The sequence below is a fragment of the Parasteatoda tepidariorum genome, chromosome 2, assembly GCF_982258835.1.
Source record: "Parasteatoda tepidariorum strain Cologne lab strain chromosome 2, Ptep-v5.0, whole genome shotgun sequence".
Lineage (NCBI taxonomy): Eukaryota > Metazoa > Arthropoda > Arachnida > Araneae > Theridiidae > Parasteatoda > Parasteatoda tepidariorum.
In genome coordinates, this window is record NC_141756.1 from 9,562,499 (window position 1) to 9,582,501 (window position 20,003).

The window sequence follows — 20,003 nt, forward strand, 5'->3', positions numbered from 1 at the left end:
AAACTTGCTATCAGTCTAAGAGTGCAGGTCATATCATGCGCAAAATGCTTTCTGTTAGACATCTTTGAGCTTTGGAGAGTGTATAAAATGCTGCAAAATATTCATGTATATTTCACTGAAATATGGACAACCAATGCCGTCTTTTAACCTAAATCTGAGTAAACAATTTAGCATCATATAAAAGCCAAAATAAAACCATGAACAGGAAAAGAGCCTGTTACACACTTAAATAGACGAAAAAAATGCATCTCTGCAGAGATTACAAATTGAGCAAATTAATTTTTTTGTGGGCTGTGGAAATAATTGGATGCGCAGCGAGAAGTGACCTTCAACTTTGGAAATTATATCACTTAATACCATGAGTTACACCTTAAATTTCCAGTGTTAAATGTCACTGAACACAAACTTGTAAGGAAAACATGTTAAATATTATTTTGTGTATATCAATTTTTCTGTGTTACAAAATATCTTTGATATGTGCATACAAAGTTATCTTATTCTACTATATCTCATTTCTATAAAGTAATTTTCTATGAAAAATAGATTTGTAAACTGCTTTTGGATATATGTATGCATTCAAAGCTTGCATACATATATCCAAATGCATTCAAAGCCACCAAGCTTGTCATTTTGTTAAATTTAATATATTGTTCTTGAATTAAAAATATAACCGATTTTATGTAGTAAATATTTTATGTACTTTTAGTGTTTGTATCTCTACATCTGCAGTATTACTGATAAACTTCTTCTAGTTATGTCATTCACATACATTTATTCTGAAATTATTTACTTATATTAATTAAGTATATTTACATAGATTCACGAATATTACTAAATTTTCAAATTTTATCATTTGTTTCTCAAACTTTTATCAGCTTTTTATAATTTTATTAAGAATATATTCTTAAAAAACATTTCATCATTTTTTGGATTTCTTAATATCGATAGGCTATTCTACTTTTTTTTATGTCCTGTATGTAATACTGAGCTAATATTATTAAAGGAATATGAGAGGAGAAATGTGTTCTAAAAGTTCAGCTATTTTTGCACAATATTTTTCAAACAATGTCATTAATAAAAAAAAATTTATTTGACATTTTTAATAGTATCTGCAAGTTTGTTTTCTCGATTCTTTGTTGTATTAAAATGCCTAAACATCTGTTTTCTTTTAAAAGATAAACCCTCTGAGTAAATGGCAATTTTTTCAAAACTTTAAACAGCAGATTTTTCTGCATTAAAACACTAATTTCTTCACGTTATTCCTCAGAAAGTAGTGTGTGGCAAGAAACTCCTGGCTTGGAGATTTATATATTTGAATATCATATGCAACTTGTATTACTGAAAGATTTTAATCTTGTTACTCTCTTTTTTTCAGACCTGCTCAAGAGAAGTAAAACATACCAATGCAGTTTTTGTCAGTACTCGCATTTTGACAAATCAAAAATGACTAGGCATGTGAAAGTTCACACTGGAGAAAGACCATTTCAGTGCGCTACTTGTGATAAGTGTTTTGCCAACTTATTCAATTTGAAAAGACATTCTATTACTCATAATAAATCTCTTTTGTGATCTGTATAAACAAGAAGTATTTTTTTAATGTATATTGTGATAAATATCTTTAGTTTAAATTGTTTTACTCTGGAAAAATGTTAGTATAAGGTAAATGTATTCACTGGCAAAAAAAAAAACTGTTTCAGTGTGCCACTTGTAGGAAATATGTTATGACATGAAAAAACATGGATGATTAAGTTGCAGTTATTTACTATAGGATTTATTTAAACTAGCTCTAGAAATGTGTCATGTTTTTTTTTTTTTACATCACTTTATTTCATTATTGGGATGTTATAAGTTGCATAGGCAAATGCACTGCTTACCCAAAGATGTTTCTGTAGGCTTATTCAAAAAACTAATAGATTGCTTAGTATTAACCCTCTCGGGGTGCAATTTTTTCTTCTTCTGAAAATGGGTTCATTGCGTATTTTTTATTACATATTTCAAATCTACATATATTTCGATAATAAAATATACAAAAAAAATTTGGTGTAAAAGTTTTATTTATTTTTTTAAATGTAGAATTGATCTTTAAAAAAAAGTTGTCTGAAAATTGAAATTGAAAAATAAGCATAAAAGAGCAAAATTTTGAAAATTTAGCTTGGTTAAATTATGATTTATTTTGTGGGCTGTGGAAATAATGGGATGCGCAGTGAGAAGTGACTTTCAACTTTGGAAATTATATCTCGTAATACCATAAGTTACACATTAAATTTCCAGTGTTAAATGTCACTGAGCACAAACTTGTAAGGAAAACATATTAAATATAATTTTGTTAATTTTTCTGTGTTAAAGAATATCTTTGATTTTTGCATCCAAAATTATTTTATTCTACTATATCTCATTTCTATAAAGTAATTTTCAATGAAAAATAAATTTGTAAACTGCTTCCGGGTATATATATATACATTCAAAGTCAATTTCTATTAACTCATTATATGTTTTCCACTAAGCTTGTCATTGTATTCAATTTAATATATTGTTCTTGAATTAAAAATCTCACAGATTTTATGTTGAAATTATTTTATGTAGTTTTAGTGTTTTATGTCAAACTCTGCAGTATTACTGATACTCTTCTTCTAGTTGTGTCATTCACATACATTTATTCTGAAATTATTTATTTACATTAATTAAGTATATTTACATAAATTCGCAATTATTACTAAATCTTCAAATAGTAATATTTGTTTCTCTATTCATTCTTAAAATCTGAAACTTTTATTAGCTTTTTATAATTTTATTAAAAATATATTCTTAAAAAACATTTCGTCATTTTTCGGATTTCTTAATATAGATAGCCCATTCCACTTTTTTTGTGTCCTGTATATAATACTAAGCTAATATTATAAAAAGAATAGGAGATGAAAAAATATGACGAAATGTGTTCTAAAAATTTAGCTATTTTTGCATAATATTTTTCAAACAATGTCATTTTTTTAAAATTTTTATCTGATATTGTTAATAGTATCTGCAAGTTTGTTTTCTCAATTCCTTATTGCATTAAAATGTCTAAACATCTGTTTTCTTTTAAAAGATAAACCCTCTGAGTAAATGACAATTTTTTCGAAACTTTAAGCAACAGATTTTTCTGCGTTAAAACAATATTTTCCTCATGTTATTCATCAGAGGTAGTGTGTGGCACGAAACTCCAGGCTTGGAGATTTATATATTTGAATATCTTATGCAACTTGTATTACTGAAAGATTTTAATCTTATTACTCTCTTTTTTTTCAGACCTGCTCAAGAGAAGTAAAACATATCAATGCAGTTTTTGTCAGTACTCACATTTTGACAAATCAAAAATGACTAGACATGTGAAAGTTCATACTGGGGAAAAACCATTTCAATGTGCCATGTGTCCGAAGTATTTTGCGCAAAAGTGTGTCATGAAAAGACATATGATCACTCACTTTAAAAAGCTCTGACATTAGATCATAAATTTCTATGTTCTTATCCATAACTATAGAATTTAATAATGGAATGCCTGCAAATGACGTAGTGTATGTATCTTGATATTGATTGGTTGTTGAAACGTGGCATTTGTTTATGTTAACTACTGCTTCATTTTTCTTCGTTTTATTTCGAGTTAGCCAAGCCCGTCAAGTATGAATTCTCTTAAGTGATACATTCTATATTCTTTCGCAAATATTTCAGTATATATTTCTTACTTAGCAGAAGATAGGCATGAAACCATATGGAACATAAGCAAACTAATTATGCATCAAAGTTGCCAGGTACACAAAACAGAAATATATCTAAGTTACAATAAAATACATAAACAAATAATAAATCTAAGTTAAGTAAAAGTCATAGACGTGAAAGAATTGTATTTCAACAAATTCAAAGTGCGATATGACGCTGTATTTAATTAACTTCTCGTTGATTGACATTCTAACTTATGTGGAGAATCTTAGTTCAGCTTAAGCATGCCATTTCGCTTAAAAGCAATCAGCTGGTCACATGTATCATAGACTGCATACACTACACATGTGTCATACGTTACATGTGTTGTGTATCTGTGATCTTCTTAAAGTGCAAGTACCCAATTATGAATGATTCTTAAATCAAATCTTTATTGTGTCATATATAGATAAATGGAATAAGTTTCGCTCAAAAATCTTAAGCATTTATTGTTACTGGCTTTAATAAACTTCTTAACTTTATCTAGTGTAATGAAAAATTAATTTTTGAGGTGACATACTATAAACTTTTTAAAATTGAATTTTTTTTTTTTTACATTGTTACACAAAATTGTTTGTTAAACAAATATGTTTTGCAAAATTAATCTTTGGATAAAGTCTTAAACAATATTACAAATGAAATTTACACAGATTTTTGTATTCATTCATTTTTTTTAATTTTATTTATTTTATTATTATTATTTTATATTATATTATTATTATTATTTTATTTTATCATTGTGTTTAAGACGAGGATAGCTTCCTTATGTTTCTGTATATTTTAATTCTTAATTTCTTAAATTAAAATCTATGCAGATTTTTCTGTTTGAATTTTTGTTTGAATAGATTTAGTGAGCATCCTGCCTTATTCATTGTTGCTGACACTTTTTATATATTTATTTCTATCATTTATATTTTTCTGAAATCTTACTTGCGTTGGTTATTTATATCAACTTGTTTTCATGTATAGTGCGCATAATAAAAGACGGACCACCCTAAATATTTTTTAGTCTAATGATCAGATCTTCGCATTCTATAACTCAATCTTAAAGGCTCATAAGGGTGACTTCAAATATGCTAATTAATTAGTGCAGATGTTATTTTAAGTTTCAAAATGGAAAAAAAACGTCTTTCTCTGAATAAACATACCTTTTTTATGACAGGTTTAGATTTCAGACCAGAAAATACAGTAAATATTTAATATTATTATTATTAAAATATAGTAAATATTTTTTATTTTGTTTAATAACAGCTGGTAAAATTTCGAGTTGTAAGGCGGTACAGGTTTCTACATCATTTTAAAGAATGCAATTTTACATGGCAAAATACAAAATTTGAGAGGAATTGGTTAAATAGTTCTTAAGAAATTGAATTTTGAAAAAGTTGTATTTTTGAAATTTTATTTCTCAGAAACTATTTGACTGATTTCTCTCAAATCTATTATGCCATGTAAAATTGCATCTTGATCATTTAAGCACATAAATATATGTTTCTTTCCAAAATAATTAATGCATTATGGACAGCATTTTAGAATTTATACAATTAAAAAATTTATGACCTAGTTGTTCCTTTTGTTCAGATTTGCATAAAAGAAGTTGTACTTAATACTAAATAGTATTTAGAAATACAATGCATTCTTATTAATTTTATGTATTTAACCACGCAAATGTCTGTTTCTTTCAAAAAGAGTAAAAACATTACATACAACATTTATAGAACTTATACAATTAAAAAGGTTTTGACCTAGTTGCTTTCTTTTTTTTTTTTTTAGATTTTCAGAAGAGAAGAAAAATATATCAATGCAGTTCTTGTCCATATTCAAATTGTAACAAAGCAAAAATGGCTAGACACTTGAAAGTTCACACTGGCGAAAAACCATTTCAGTGTGCCCAGTGTTTGAAGTGCTTTGCTCAAAAATGTCATTTAAAATCGCACATGTTGATTCATTTTAAGGAACCTTTGTATCAATCTGGCTAAACTAACAGTGCTATTTGTAAATATTTATTTATGGGATTTGTCATTGTATAATCACAGTACCACCTCGATCATCCAAGTCTTATTCAGAATTATTTGATATATTTAGGAAGAATCATTATACATTAAAGAATTGTTCAAAGCTGAACTGAATTGTTAAAAAGGTTGGTAGTAACTTTCATGGTGCATAGCGTTTTTAAAAAGTGCTTAAAGGTGCTTATTTTCGATTTTCTTTTTTAAAAGCCCTTAAAAGTGCTTTTTTCATTGGGTGTTTTTAAAAAGTGCTTAATTTTTCGAAAATGAGGTTTTTTGGCGAAAATCGACAGTTATTATGTAAAAGCGTTCTTTCCACATTGTTCTATTGAACGTTTTCACAATTCATTCAACTGCAATCTATTTCGGTGTACCGTCGGTCCAGTATGAAAGTGCCAATCCTTTTACATCTTTGATGAAATACTTGCGAGTCCGCATGTGCGTCAACTGAACTGTTATTTTCTTATGATCATATTAAGTCTTTGAAAATTATTTTGCTTTTTGTTAATGTATATAGTGCTTAAAAATATTTTTTGAGTGTTAAAAAGGTGCTTATTTTTTGTTGAAAGATTTGGCTATGCACCCTGACTTTGCTTGCGTTTTAAAAGTTAAGTAATTTGGAGCGCATGCCACTGGCTCTGTATTACAGATTTTGCCCATTTCCTTGCATAATCCCTCTTTTTATTTTTACTTGTGTTGTATAATTTCATTATTATGACTTCCTCTTTGCAAAAAGAAAGCCTGTTATATTGTTATTAAAAAAAGCAGGGTTTTTATGATGAAAATTGTTTTTAAAAAATTTTACTTCTAAAATCAGAATATTTCGCTTATCTGATTGAAGTCTGGTCCTTTCGGTTTATCGAGGTTCTACTGTATTGAGATGTTTTTTGTATAAGATATCCATTTTTAATTTTGTAAAGTAAAAAATAAAACTTTAATTTTACTGAAATGTTTCTTATTTTGTTTGTTTTTTGTATTGTTTTATTCAAAATTGACATACAATGCAATTTTATTAGCTTAAATGCAAAGATTCTTATTAAAAAACAGTTTGAATCCTTGTAAAATTTATTTCTTGACTTTCATGAATATCTCGAAGAAAGGTGAGAGTGCAATCATTTATAAAACAGTTGGTCTAATGGTGAAAAATATTTTCTCAACTTGACCATACTTCCGTAGTTCGTTTCCGCCCTTTCCAATAGTCATGGCTAACTTAAAAAAGGTATAAAATTTCACCACATTTCTAGACTTTCTGAGTTCACTCTGCTCTTATAGTCACTAATACAATACCCTCTCTAAGAAACCAAATGTTTGACGACCAAATCTGATGTTACACCTTGAGTTTGCTGCCTTATTTGTTTTCTTAGGATATGTTTTCTTTGAATATTTGGATGCACTTTTTTAACTCCTTAAGTTATTTCTTCTGAAACAAACTTCTGACCTAAACTTTTATTTTATCTTGTACTTTTATGGTCAATTAATCTATTTTATAATTAGATTAGTTATGTGATTGTCTTATGTTTTTTTAAAATTAAATTATTTCATTCTGATAATATCTTAAATCTGATAATATCTTGTGTTTTTATGGATGTCAATTAAGAATATATCCTGTTTTATGCACATAAAAATTAACATTTACTAATGCCAATTTTAACATTCTTCCTTTCGACAATTTGTTTTGATTCAATCTAATCAATAAATTGTTTTTGCCTTCGGATATCTATTTAAGGTATTAGTACTTAGTTATATATTGTAAAAGTAATATATGAAGAAGATATTTAAAGTCTTGTTATTTTTTCAACATTATTTTTTATTACTGTATACATCTTATTGTACTAATACTATTATGATATTCATGAATTATTACTGTTTTTATTTATTAAATGGTATTAAGAGATTTATTGCATTTTTCATAATTTAAAGCAATGAATTTCCATTTTCATCAGAAGTGTTAAATATTTATTTAAATTTCAAAATCATACAGTTTATCATAAGATTTTCACAAAGATACTCTTTCTCTTGCATAGGCACTCTTTCTCTGCACCAAGGAAGTAAAATATATCGATGCAATTTTTGCCACTATGTGCATTTTAACAAGTCCAAAATGGCCAGACACATGAAATTTCACACTGGCGAAAAACCCTTTCAGTGTTACACGTGCGGGAAGTGTTTTACTCAGAAGTGTGATTTGAAGAGGCACATGGTTACTCATGTTAACAAGCACTGGTTGTAGACCCATCTAATGTTAATATTGTTACAATAATGTAAATGTTATTTTTGGATGATCTTTTTGTAGTAATTTTGTTTGTTTTTCTGACATTTATAAAATTTTATCTTCTTTTTTTCTATATAAATGGCTCTTAGAAAAATAAATTATGATGTTTGTTAAAGTTTTTTCTATCTTTTTTTTTAAATCTTTTGCGGTACTAAGTTTTGCTGTACTTCACAAAAACTTCTTAGTAAAAGTAAAATACAAATACTCTTATTTATTTAGACATGAAAATCAAACAATTGTAAGATTTTGACAAAGTTAATCTTTTTTTTCTTTCAGATCTATTCAAAGGAAGTAAAATATATCAGTGCAGTTTTTGCAACTACTCGCACCTTAGCAAGTCGAGAGTAACCACGCACATGAAATTTCACACTGGGGAAAAACCATTTCAATGTGCCACTTGTCAGAAGCGTTTTACTCAAAAGTGTGATCTAAAAAGACACATGATCATTCATTTTAGAAAACATTGATTAAAATTGCGTGTCTAAATTTATACATAACCTGTCCAGTTTCAGTGTCATTTGTAGATGTTAGTTTCGAGTGATGTCTTTTGTGAAAATTTAAATGTTTTTTTGGATATTATATAATTCTATCCTTTTCCTATGTTATACATATTTAAAGAAAAATAAATTACAATATGTACTCAAATTTTTCTATTTTGTTTATCTTTTGTAATATTTATTATAAATCTATATACTTAAGAAAACTCTCATTGTGAAGTGGAATTGCACATCCTTGAAAAACAAAATGCAGCACTGCCCTGATTTGACAACACTCGCCTAATAACAAATTTCACTTTATTGTTGTAGTCATTTTACCATTAGTCATTACTATGAAATCATTAACTTTTTAAAAATTATCTTGCAATATTAAGGTGCAAAAATATTTTTTATCCTTTTTTTAATGTCTTGCATGAATTTTTTTTAATTTTAAAGCCTCTTTGCATAACAGTAATGTATATAGGTTTACTTTTTTTTATTAATCAGTGCTAGTTTTTAAAATATTTTCTGATATTTTTTCAACAATATCTTTAATTTTATGATGAACTACTGACGTATTGCCAAATTTTTTTGTTGTGTTTGTATAAATTTTTTTTGTACTACTATATTCCCTACAGTATTCATTTAGCCCAAAAAAAGTTTGTCAAAAAAAAAAAGTTATGTTTCCTGTTTGGGATTGTACTTATTTGTACTAATGAAATGAATGTAAAATGAAAATAAATGGTGGTTCTGGGAACATTACTTTTAAAAAGAAATTTTAGGATCCTTGTAAAAAATTATACATATTAAGATTACTGATTAATATTTACGTTAAGAAAAGTGTATTCAAAATCTTAAGAGTTTTATGAAATTAAAATCGTCATAACTGGGTTGGTTGCCGAGTGATACTTGTTTCTAATAAATGCTTTTGACCTTTTCTCAGTTTCCTGTGACAATCAAACAGGTTTCGTTATTTTTTCGCTCACTTTCTCCCTCAATAGCTGCTTGCAGTACAGGTTTTCTTATTTTCTGGTTAAATATTAATTTGTAATCCCTAATGTTTGTGCTTTTTTAACATATATTTTAAAAATATTTTAAAAAGATGTTGATTTTAAAATACCATTTACATCCAAGCTCTTTCTGAAACTTGATATTCAGAACAAATTTTAATTCAAATTTGTCTGGAACCAACTGTGCAAGTTAGCTTTAAAAAAAGATTTGAATGTTTTTTTTAAAAAAAAAACTCTTTAGTTATTAGGTATTTATATGATTTCTGTTTCTTTCAGATATGTTTAAAAGTACTCAACGATTTCAATGTAGTTTTTGCACTTACACAAGCCTTTACAAGTCTAAAATGGCCAGTCATTTTAAAGTTCACACTGGTGAAAAACCGTTTCAGTGCCAAGCTTGTCAAAAGTGTTTTTCTCAAAAGTCTGCTTTAAAAAGGCACATGATTATTCACATAAGAAACACTAGTTGTTAACACCTGTCTGAATGGTCACTGTTATGTATAAGCAAGTACTTCTAGATGTATACTTTCTAATAGAAGAATATATTGTTAATACATTGTAATTCATCTATTGTAATTCCTTGATGAACATAAAATTGTGTTTGATAAAGATACTTTTGCAAATTGTTTTTATTTTAAAAGGTCTGTTTTTAAAGGCATTACTTATATATAGAGTGTTTCAAATAAAAATAATTCAACAGTTACTAATGATAGGAATTTAGCAGGGGTCTGTCAAGGTTTTTCTGAGAGGTACCTATTTTGTGAAAATTTAGACATAATTTGTGAAAATTAAAAATTATATTAAAAAATATGGATTTATCGTTTCTTACGGGATACAAAAATAAAATTTTAAGAAAAAGTAGTTTGTGAAACTACCATTTTTCCAAAAGTTGAATTTGCGACCACTAGACGGTAGTAAATTTGGCCTGGACAGACCCCTGTTTAGAGAAGTGTTCATTAATGAATTATGTACTGAAAAGTAACTAATCTGTTCTTCTTGCTACAACTTTTTCTATCATATGATAATTATTTGATGAAAAAAAGTTTTTTTTATTCTATTTATTGCAATTCATTTTGTCAAAAATTGCTTTCAGAAACTAATTATTAATAGCTATTAATAATTAGCCTTTCTATTGTAAAAGCTACATTGAAGCTGTTTAAAATAAAATGAATAAATTTCTGTTTTTAAACTCTGCCTTTCTTTTCTGTTAAATTTTATTTATGAATGTGATTATTGAGAAAAATATTTTGTACTTTATATATTTTGAATATTATATTTATACAATGTTATGTAAGAAATAATTAAGTATCAAAAATCGTAAAATATTAAATATCCTTTTGAAGAATAAGTAATCTCTAAATATATATTTTATTTCAATTCAATAATATTTTAAAAGCTTTTTCTCTGAAATGGTACGAATTAATTCATTATTTATTGTTTCAAGGTAAGATGAAATGATATTAAAGATTAATAAATAATCCATTAGCGTGTGCTTAGGATTTTGCCTAGTAATATACATTTATTATCAAAGTTAAATCATACTTTTATAATTTTTGGACATCCTAAGATGTAACAACAAAATGGAAGGGAGATATTGTCCTGATCTCAAATAAAAATGACTACAAAGTAATTTCTTGTTATTATTGAATATCCATAACACGACTACGAATTCCACATGATGAAAAAATGTGCAAATTATTTATCTACTTGCTTGTGAGTCCCAAATTTGCCAAAATTCTGACTGCTTCAGGTATTTAAATTTTTTATGAAAATTTCAATTTCTTTTTATTCATTTTTATTGAAGAAAATAATTTTTGTCTTACTACTGTTCTACTTCTCTTGGCATATTTGCTAGGAATTTTGTACTAAAAAAAAAAAATTATGATATATGAGAAATTATTTATTTTTTCCCCCTATTACTTACATTACTTAGTATATTATTTTTTGCAAACAATTGAAAGCAGTTAAGATCACATAAATAAACAATTTCTTTTTTTATTTCTAGTTTTTTCTTAATAGTGCAGAAATTTTTAAGCTTTATGCTTTTCTTTGTATGTGTGTTACATGCCTCATAAAAAAAAATTTTTATTTTTCAGAACAACCAAAGACATTTGAAATACATCGATGTACTGTTTGCAACTACTCTACTATGTTGAAGGGAGCTTTAACCAGGCATATCAGGATTCACACTGGCGAAAAACCCTATCAATGCAGCTTTTGTAAAAAATGTTTCAACCAGAAGTGTAATTTAAACAAACATATGATTACTCATTTTAATTCATCATATACCAACGTTTAAGAAACACAGCATACCATTTAGAAAGCAACTATTATTGTTAATAACAGCTTTTGATTACTAAATGAAATGGAGAAAAAAAAAGAATTTTGACGAAACTATTTCTTTCATACAAATGTGTGTTGATATTACAGTGGCATGGTTAGGATTTACAACCCCTGGCGCAAATTTAGTTTTTGCAATAGGATGTCAGGCTTACAGTACCCTTTTGGTGCTAATTTTAGTTTTAGATTACATAAAACGTGAAATCCACCTAACTTGGCATTGGACTTTTAATTTTTACATTGAATATGATTTTCCGCCTTTTAAAGAAGGTCTTTTAAAACTATATAACTTGATATCATTGTTAATTTTCATTTAATTCTCTTTAAAAGCTATGTTTTTAATGCAGATTCTATAAGATTTAGATGGTTCTAATTGTATTTATTGTTTTTGATCAATGGAATGATCAGCGTTTGTTTTAAGTTCTTTTGTCATTTAATGTGATGCAAATTTGTTTTAAATGAGTAGTAGAAACTAATGTGCAAAACCTACTACCATAATAATAATGAACAGTTTTTAAGTAAATTGGATAAAAATTTGATGAAGTCATGAAACTTATAATTAGCAAATAAAGCTGAGGATATTTAAAAAAAAAACGTATTCTGGAGTTCTTTTTCATTTATTTTTCAAGAATTTGGTATCCTTTTCAAGCTATGATATGTGCGTTATACAATAGTACTTACCTTTGACTGACAATGTATTACATTTAATTATCATGTTATCAATTACTTTTATAAGGAGCGAAGCATTTTCAAAAAGTGCTTAAAGGTGCTTATTTTTGATTTACGTTTTTTAAAAACCCCTAAAGGTGTTTTTTTTTTATTCGGGGTTTGTAAAAAGTGCTTAGTTTTCTTTTCTTTGCATTATCGATAGTCATTCTAAATTACAAAAAATAAACGATTCTCACAATTTTCTCTGCAATATTTATCAGAAACTAGTTATTTTGTCATGATTATTTAAAATCTTTGAAAATGTTTTTGAATTTTAATGATTTTATGTTTATAAACTAAGAACTTTAAACAATAGAAAAAATTAATTTTCATTACTGCACAGATCCTAATTCTGTTTTTTTTGGGGGGAAATGATTAAAAATATTTTTTGAAGACACATTATCCTAATGTTGATTGTTATTGTAGTCATTATACAAATCATGTCCAACAATTACTAGTCTAGTTGTATAGTTAATATGTTTATAATTGATAATTTATTATAAATATTCATGAAAATAAGTTAAAACTTTTTATTTTTTAGAATTTTCCAAAAAGTTCCAAAGGTGTCAATGCAGTATTTGATCTTTTTCGGTAAAGCATTATAAATGTACAATTTGTAGCAAAGTATTTGCTTGGAAATCCAGTTTAAAAAAAACATTCTTTTATATATTATAAAGGAAAGTCTTTAAAATTTTAGTAAAATTGTTACATTGCTGTTGTATGATACTTTGTGCAGACATAAAATTACAATTGTTTCAATTTAGTATTCATTAAAATATTTTGAATTATATTGTAAAAGTTTTTACTTGCTAACTATAATTTATACTAGCTTGTACTCTTATAATAGTATAACAAAATGTTCTTTTTTGTAGTTTATGGTAAAATAAATTGCTCTAGTGTCCTTAATATAACTCTTAACAAACAGATCGATATTAAGTATTTTTCGATGAATTTGTTGAAAAAGGTTTTCTTGATTTTGCCTTAAGACAAACAATCGAGAAATAATCTATTGGTTAAATCTTGTCTTAAATATTAATATGGTTTCCATTTATTTGCAATCTTCTATTTTCATTTATTTTCCAAATTTCTTAATTATTTTTTTATTTAGCCATCAATTATTTGTAGCTGCTATAGTATATAAAAAGTTGGCGTATTTCACTTTTAAAATAATTTTTATCAGAAATTTTTTCAAGTTAAAGTATTAAAAATAAGATTTAACTTGAGAACCCACCTTTTTGGAAAAAAAAATAATAATTTTTATTGCTATTTTATTATTATTTTTTAATAAATTTTGTATTCTCTATTACAATTTACGTATTTTATGTATTTTTCTTTCACTTTATTTAATAAAAATGAAAATCTGAGCTTAATTAAAAAATTGTGATATTATAATTTTTAATATGGAAAGATGAGAGAGAAAGAGGTACATTTGAATGACTTTTGAGCTAATTACCATATTTTTCTATACTAGTATGCTATCTTAATGGTTCAAGAGATCAACCTTAAATGTGCATATTAATTTAGTGCAAATGATATTGTAAGGTATGGAACCAGGCAGAAAATCATACTTTTTCTGAATAAATATCCTTTTTTTCCTTAACAATTTCTAATTTTTCTTTTCTAATTTTGCCATACATCAAATACTTTTTTTAGAGTAAACAAAGTATTTTTTCTTAAAATTTTATAGCTTGTCTTTTCAAATAGGACTCTATGCAAAAAAAAAATTTTTATTATAAAAATTATTTGAATATTATTATTTTATTTATTTTTAAATTTTTGTTTTGACCACAAGAGAATTTCTTGTAGCAACTTTTTTCCCTATTTCTCTTTTTGTGTACATAGTTACTGGCTTTCTTTAGATATAATTAAAGCTTTATACCATCTTGTTATCATTATTTCAAAATGAATTTTTGGCAATACTATTACCATTCACGAAAAACATGTATTCTATTATCATTCATGTTTTAATAATTTTTTTCTTTATATATAATTGGACAAAATATGTTTAATGTATAATGTTTGGTTTATCAACGTTCTAACCTGCCCCTTCTAATGATACAAATATTGTTCCGTTTGTCAGACACTTTACTACTATGAATTGATTATTTTTTCTATTAACATTTTATTACCATTTTAGTTTGAAATGTTTAATAGCAAAAAATGGCCTTAAACTTGGACACTTTAATAATTTCTCATATTAACCACTTCAGAACTGTGATTGTGCAACTCTCCCATAACGACTCGCAATATCACATGTGAAACAAGTCTTTTTAACTCTAGCGGGCTTAAATCACATGGATGTGACCTCGATATAGTACTCTCTTATTACATCTCGTATTAACATGTACATGTATATACAAACTCTGAGATTCTCCCTGCACGGCCTACAATATCACATATGAAACGAGCAGGGCTCGAAAAACCTCCCGTCCTCAGCGTCCAAAAATTGCCGCTGAGGACGGGCGGACAATGAATCTCTCGAATCCGACATCCACGCAGACGGCCATTTTCATAAGAGAATTAAATTATTCCATAAAAGAAATACTAAGTTTCTATTAGTAACCTAGTATTTATTTTATTACTGTGTAATATAATCCAAGTATTTGTAATCCTAGTAACTACTAATTCATTGTGCAATTTATATAAATGTTTGTAATAAAAAGGAAAAAATTGTATTTTTATCTGTTTAGAAGCTACGGGTTAGTTTCAAAGGAGGACGGATGCATTGGTGGACAAGCCGTCCTCAGGGACGGGTAAAATTTCTGAGTTTTTTCGAGCCCTGAAAACGAGTCTCTTTGACTTGCGGACCAAGACCACATGGACGTAATCTCAATATTATACTCTCATTACATCTTGTATTAGCATGTATACGCATGTTCTCTTCAATGTGTATAAACTCAGAGTTGGCGAATCTTAGAAAGCATTTCTTTATCTGAGGGGGTTAAAAGAAAGTTCCTAGGAAGTATTTTTTTAATAGTAAGAATTGGAAACAATCATTAAATATTGTAAAGTGGGATTCTTTTATAGCCTTTGCTTTCTTTTTCAGATCTTAAAAAGGGTTATAGAATATATCAATGTTCTATATGCTTCTATTCAACACATTTCAAGTCTGATTTCACCAAGCACATGAGAGTTCACACTGGTGAAAAACCCTTTCAGTGTACCATTTGTAATAAGTGCTTTGCCTCACCCTCTAATTGGAAAAGACATACTTATACTCATAATAGGAAATCATTTTTATGATTTGTAACGTAAATAACAAGTGTTATTCATGAATGTTAATTATGTTTTTTTTTTAATGGAAATATTATTTTTTATTTTAAACCATGTTATAATAAGATAAAATGTATACAAATAAAAATCTGTGAGTTTATCTTGTTTGATTTACTCTTTCTTTTTTAACCTTCCTATTAAAGCACATACAGTGAAACCTCTCGGGAGCGACCATTTTTTCGTTACACAGCAAAATGGCTGTTAATGGTGGTTGGTCCTTCTTAAAGGTTACCTCCATTGACTTCAAAATTGTTATCGAAGGTACCTGATTTTTCATAAATGATTTTAATTTTAGTCAGTGTCATTTTCTTGGTGCAGAAATGCTACGTCTGTTGTAGTTGTGAGAAACAGATCTATGAATAAAATTTAGCGTCTATAAAAATTATCCCAACTGATAAAATTATGTGTAAGAATTTATTTACCAATTATGAATGATAAATGTATTTTAAATAAATATGTTTTTTGTTTAAGTTTGCATTTAATTTTGTATCATAAAAATTATAGTTTGCCTTAAAAGATGAGAAGATATTTGTCTGTTTGATATGTTGGTTTTTTCTAAAATAACTTTTTTTCTAATTAAATTTTCAACTCTAAAAGTAAATCATTGACAGCATCGTCTTAAGTGCAATCTGACTGCAACATGAGGTTGTAACATGACGTATTGTGAAAAAGAGCTCTCTAAATAAGAGCCTCATGCAAATATACTGAATACATTTTAATCTACTTATTTGTTTTGTTAAAAATTCTGTTTTGATGTTTTTCTGCATTTCCTTATTTGATCGTTTTCGCATTTAATGCAGATGTTTGTCCTGTTGCTGGGAGAGTTTTAAATGGTCTCTCCTAAAAGTTTTCTTCAACACTAAGTCTATGGAAAAAATTCTGTTCCTTTCAAGATTGGACTTAAATAGAAGTGGTCTTTCCTGGAGGTTTCGCTGTATATATATTTTTAAAAATGTTATTCTGAAGATATTTTTCATTATGTAAAGTGTACCTGATTTTCAACTGTACAACTAATGAGTTGATACTTAAAAATTGTAACGCAAAACAATTATGATACCTTCTTAACATTTATTTCGGACGCATGTTTTAAATTTTCATATGCTTCAATTTGTTTTCTAATTTGGCCTGGATAAATAAGACTTTGTCACATTTTCTTACATTTCTAAGGAATCTTTGGATTTTACTATTCGCAAATATATTACTAGAACTGAAACTCAGCACAGTCTGATTGCTTTCGTATTAATTTTTTTTAAAGAAATTATTATTTATTGTAAAAATATGTAGAAAAAATGTATTTTTGCTATAACCTTTTGTCTTTCTTTTCAGATTTTACCAAAAAGTTTAGAATGCATTATTGTACTATTTGCTCCTATTCAACATATGCCACTACTAGTTTAGCCAAGCACTTGAGAGTTCACAGTGGGGAAAAACCCTTTCATTGTACAATTTGTGATAAGCGCTTTGCCTGCCCTTCCAATTTGAAACGACATACTTTCATTCATAATAAGAAATCGTTTTTGTGATTTATATAAATTACAACAAGTGTTATTTCTAAATGATAATTTAGGTAATTTCTTTTATAAAATTGCTTAACTTTAAGGGATGATATTAAAAAGTAAACTGCTTACAAATGAAATTGATGTTGGATTTACTGTTTCTTAAACCTTCCAATTGGTGCGAGCATATGTAAGAAATTTCCTTATTTGGCTACATATTTGTTGTTCACATAAATTATTCCTGATTAAAAAGTCTTTCATTTGCTATACAATTAACATTGGCTAATCTTGGCACTTAAATTTTATGGCAGACTCTAGATAGAACTACTGGCTAAAATTTTACTAGTAATAAAAATAGACCCTTATAGTTTTTAAAAATTTTGTGTGAAGGTTATGTGTTGAAAATATGGAGAAAAAACAATATGGTTCTTTTAATGCTTTTCTTCTCATGTTTAAAAAAAATTAAAATGCATCAATGTAGTATTTGTTCCTCTTCAACACCTGCCTCAACCTGTTTAACCAAACACTTAAGAATTCAAACTGGTGAAAAACCTTTTCAATGTATGACTTGTAATAAATGCTTTGCTAATCCTACTGATTTGAAAAGACATACTTCCATCCATGATAATTCATAGTTTTTGTGATTCATGTTTATAACAAGCATACTTCTATTCATGATGAAACATGTTTTTTATGTATTTGTGTAAAACATGCATGGATTTATGTAAATAACAAGTGTTCTTCAATTTTGTTTTTAATCAATGTCTTTTATTAAATTTTTTGCTGAAGGAATGTTATGATATAAAATATTTGTGAATAAAATTCCTCTATTTTATTTTGTTTAATTTACTGTGAAAAAGTTCCTTCTTTATTTTTAAAAATATTAACTTTTTTATCTGGTTAAAAAAAGATATCTTTAATCATAGTTTGATACTCTATGTAACTAATTATTTCCTCCAATGCTTCATGCCGTTGATTTGCTTTTAATATTTTAATTTTTGTTCAAAGATTATTCTTTCGCAAGGAAAATTTAATCCGTCATTACTGTTCTTTATTTAATTAACACTGTTCCATGAGAATTGGTTACTAAAATTTGTGTCTTAAGGAATTTTTAACGTTAGTAAGCTTCAATTATTAGGAAAATGTTTTAAAAATAAAATCTCCTATTAGTTTCTTTGCTTTATGATAAGCATATTTTTTTTATTTTCAAAGTAAATAAGATGTTGATAATTTATTTAGTTAAGTTCTTATGTAAAGATTTTTTCTGAGTTTCTTCTCAGGTAACATGGTGTAGCATTCGTCATAAATATTTACACTGATTGATTTTGGCATATTAAGTGCATGTTTGTATTTGTCGCACTATAATTATATCCAGTTTTTTAGCCACCAAACTGTATTTAACCAAGGCATTTTGAGTGTGTTTAGTTGATATTTTTTCCCATTTTTGTTTAGATAACTATTATGAAAATTGTTGTGAAAACTTATATTTTTATTTCAATATTTTGGTTATTTTATTATTATTTTTTCTAAATACAGTTGTTTACAATATCATTAATCCCTGCGCAATTTCATCATAATTTACACTGTTAATTAGTTTTGTTACTTAATTTTTAGCTTGTGTGGTATGTTTTTTATAAACTAAATAGTTAATACAAAAAGTTGCTATTTTCCTTTATCAGAATCTAAACGGTTTTCTTAAGATAACAGAAAAAAAAAGCATTCTTATAACTTGTCCTTTTATTTTTCAGAATATTCCAAAAAACCTAGAAGACATCAGTGTACTATTTGTTTGTATTCGACCTACTTTAAGGCTGACTTAACTAAGCACATCAGAGTTCACACTGGTGAAAAACCTTATAAGTGTGTCATTTGTAACAAGGGATTTGCCTGTCCATCCAATTTAAAAAATCATTCTTTCACTCATTATAAGAAACAGATTTTTGAATTTTCTAAATAGCAAAATGATACATGTGTATATCATTTTAAATGTTTGGTTTATTGTTGCTGTTAAAAGAAACAACTGAATACAGCTTATTGTATTTCTTACCTATTTAAGATCTTTTTGTACCTTGTGTGAAAGAGAAGGGTTTAGTAAATGTTTTCTATGGAAGATATTATTGATTTGAATTCTGTTTCATGTTTAGCTTTTGTTGTTTATGGTTAGATAACTCATTCAAGCATGAAGAACTGTTTTATTATGATTATAAGTTGGTTCTCTTTAATCTTCGTGTGTGTGTATTTTGGCAATCAGTGATTATGAGTTTTGTGCATAATTTATTGTTATGTTCAATAGTACAGTGTTGAACAAAAAGGATTTTTCCAACTTTGACTAGTCATTATGTATGCTCTAAAGAATGTACATAAATCTTGAAGCTTGTATACGTCATAGCTGCAAATAAAGTGTTTTAGTTATTTGCACATAATCTATAAAATAAAATAAAAACTGAAAGTATATTTAATAAGCTACTAAAGTATTTTCTAATCTATGAAATGCTATATAAGTTCTGATGTGCTTTCAGTCAAGACCAAACTGTAGCTAAAAAAAACACAAAATACGTGTATATTTGTATCCCAATAACAAAAAACCACAGCAGTTTTCACACTTAAATAAAAAAAAATGAATTTTGGGCTGAACTGGCTTTGAAGTAGAACTGACTTTCAAAGCTGGAAATGATTAGCTGGATTGTTTT

General features: G+C 26.9%; 1 long non-coding RNA gene across 1 annotated transcript; it reads left to right on the forward strand.

Moving 5' to 3' along the window:
• Positions 1-1,021: 1,021 nt before the first annotated feature.
• LOC107456366 (uncharacterized) lies at positions 1,022-14,147 on the forward strand. The gene is made up of 2 exons (XR_015431267.1): positions 1,022-7,999; positions 8,287-14,147. It is a non-coding gene; the product is annotated as an uncharacterized LOC107456366 (long non-coding RNA).
• The last annotated feature ends 5,856 nt before the right edge of the window (positions 14,148-20,003 follow it).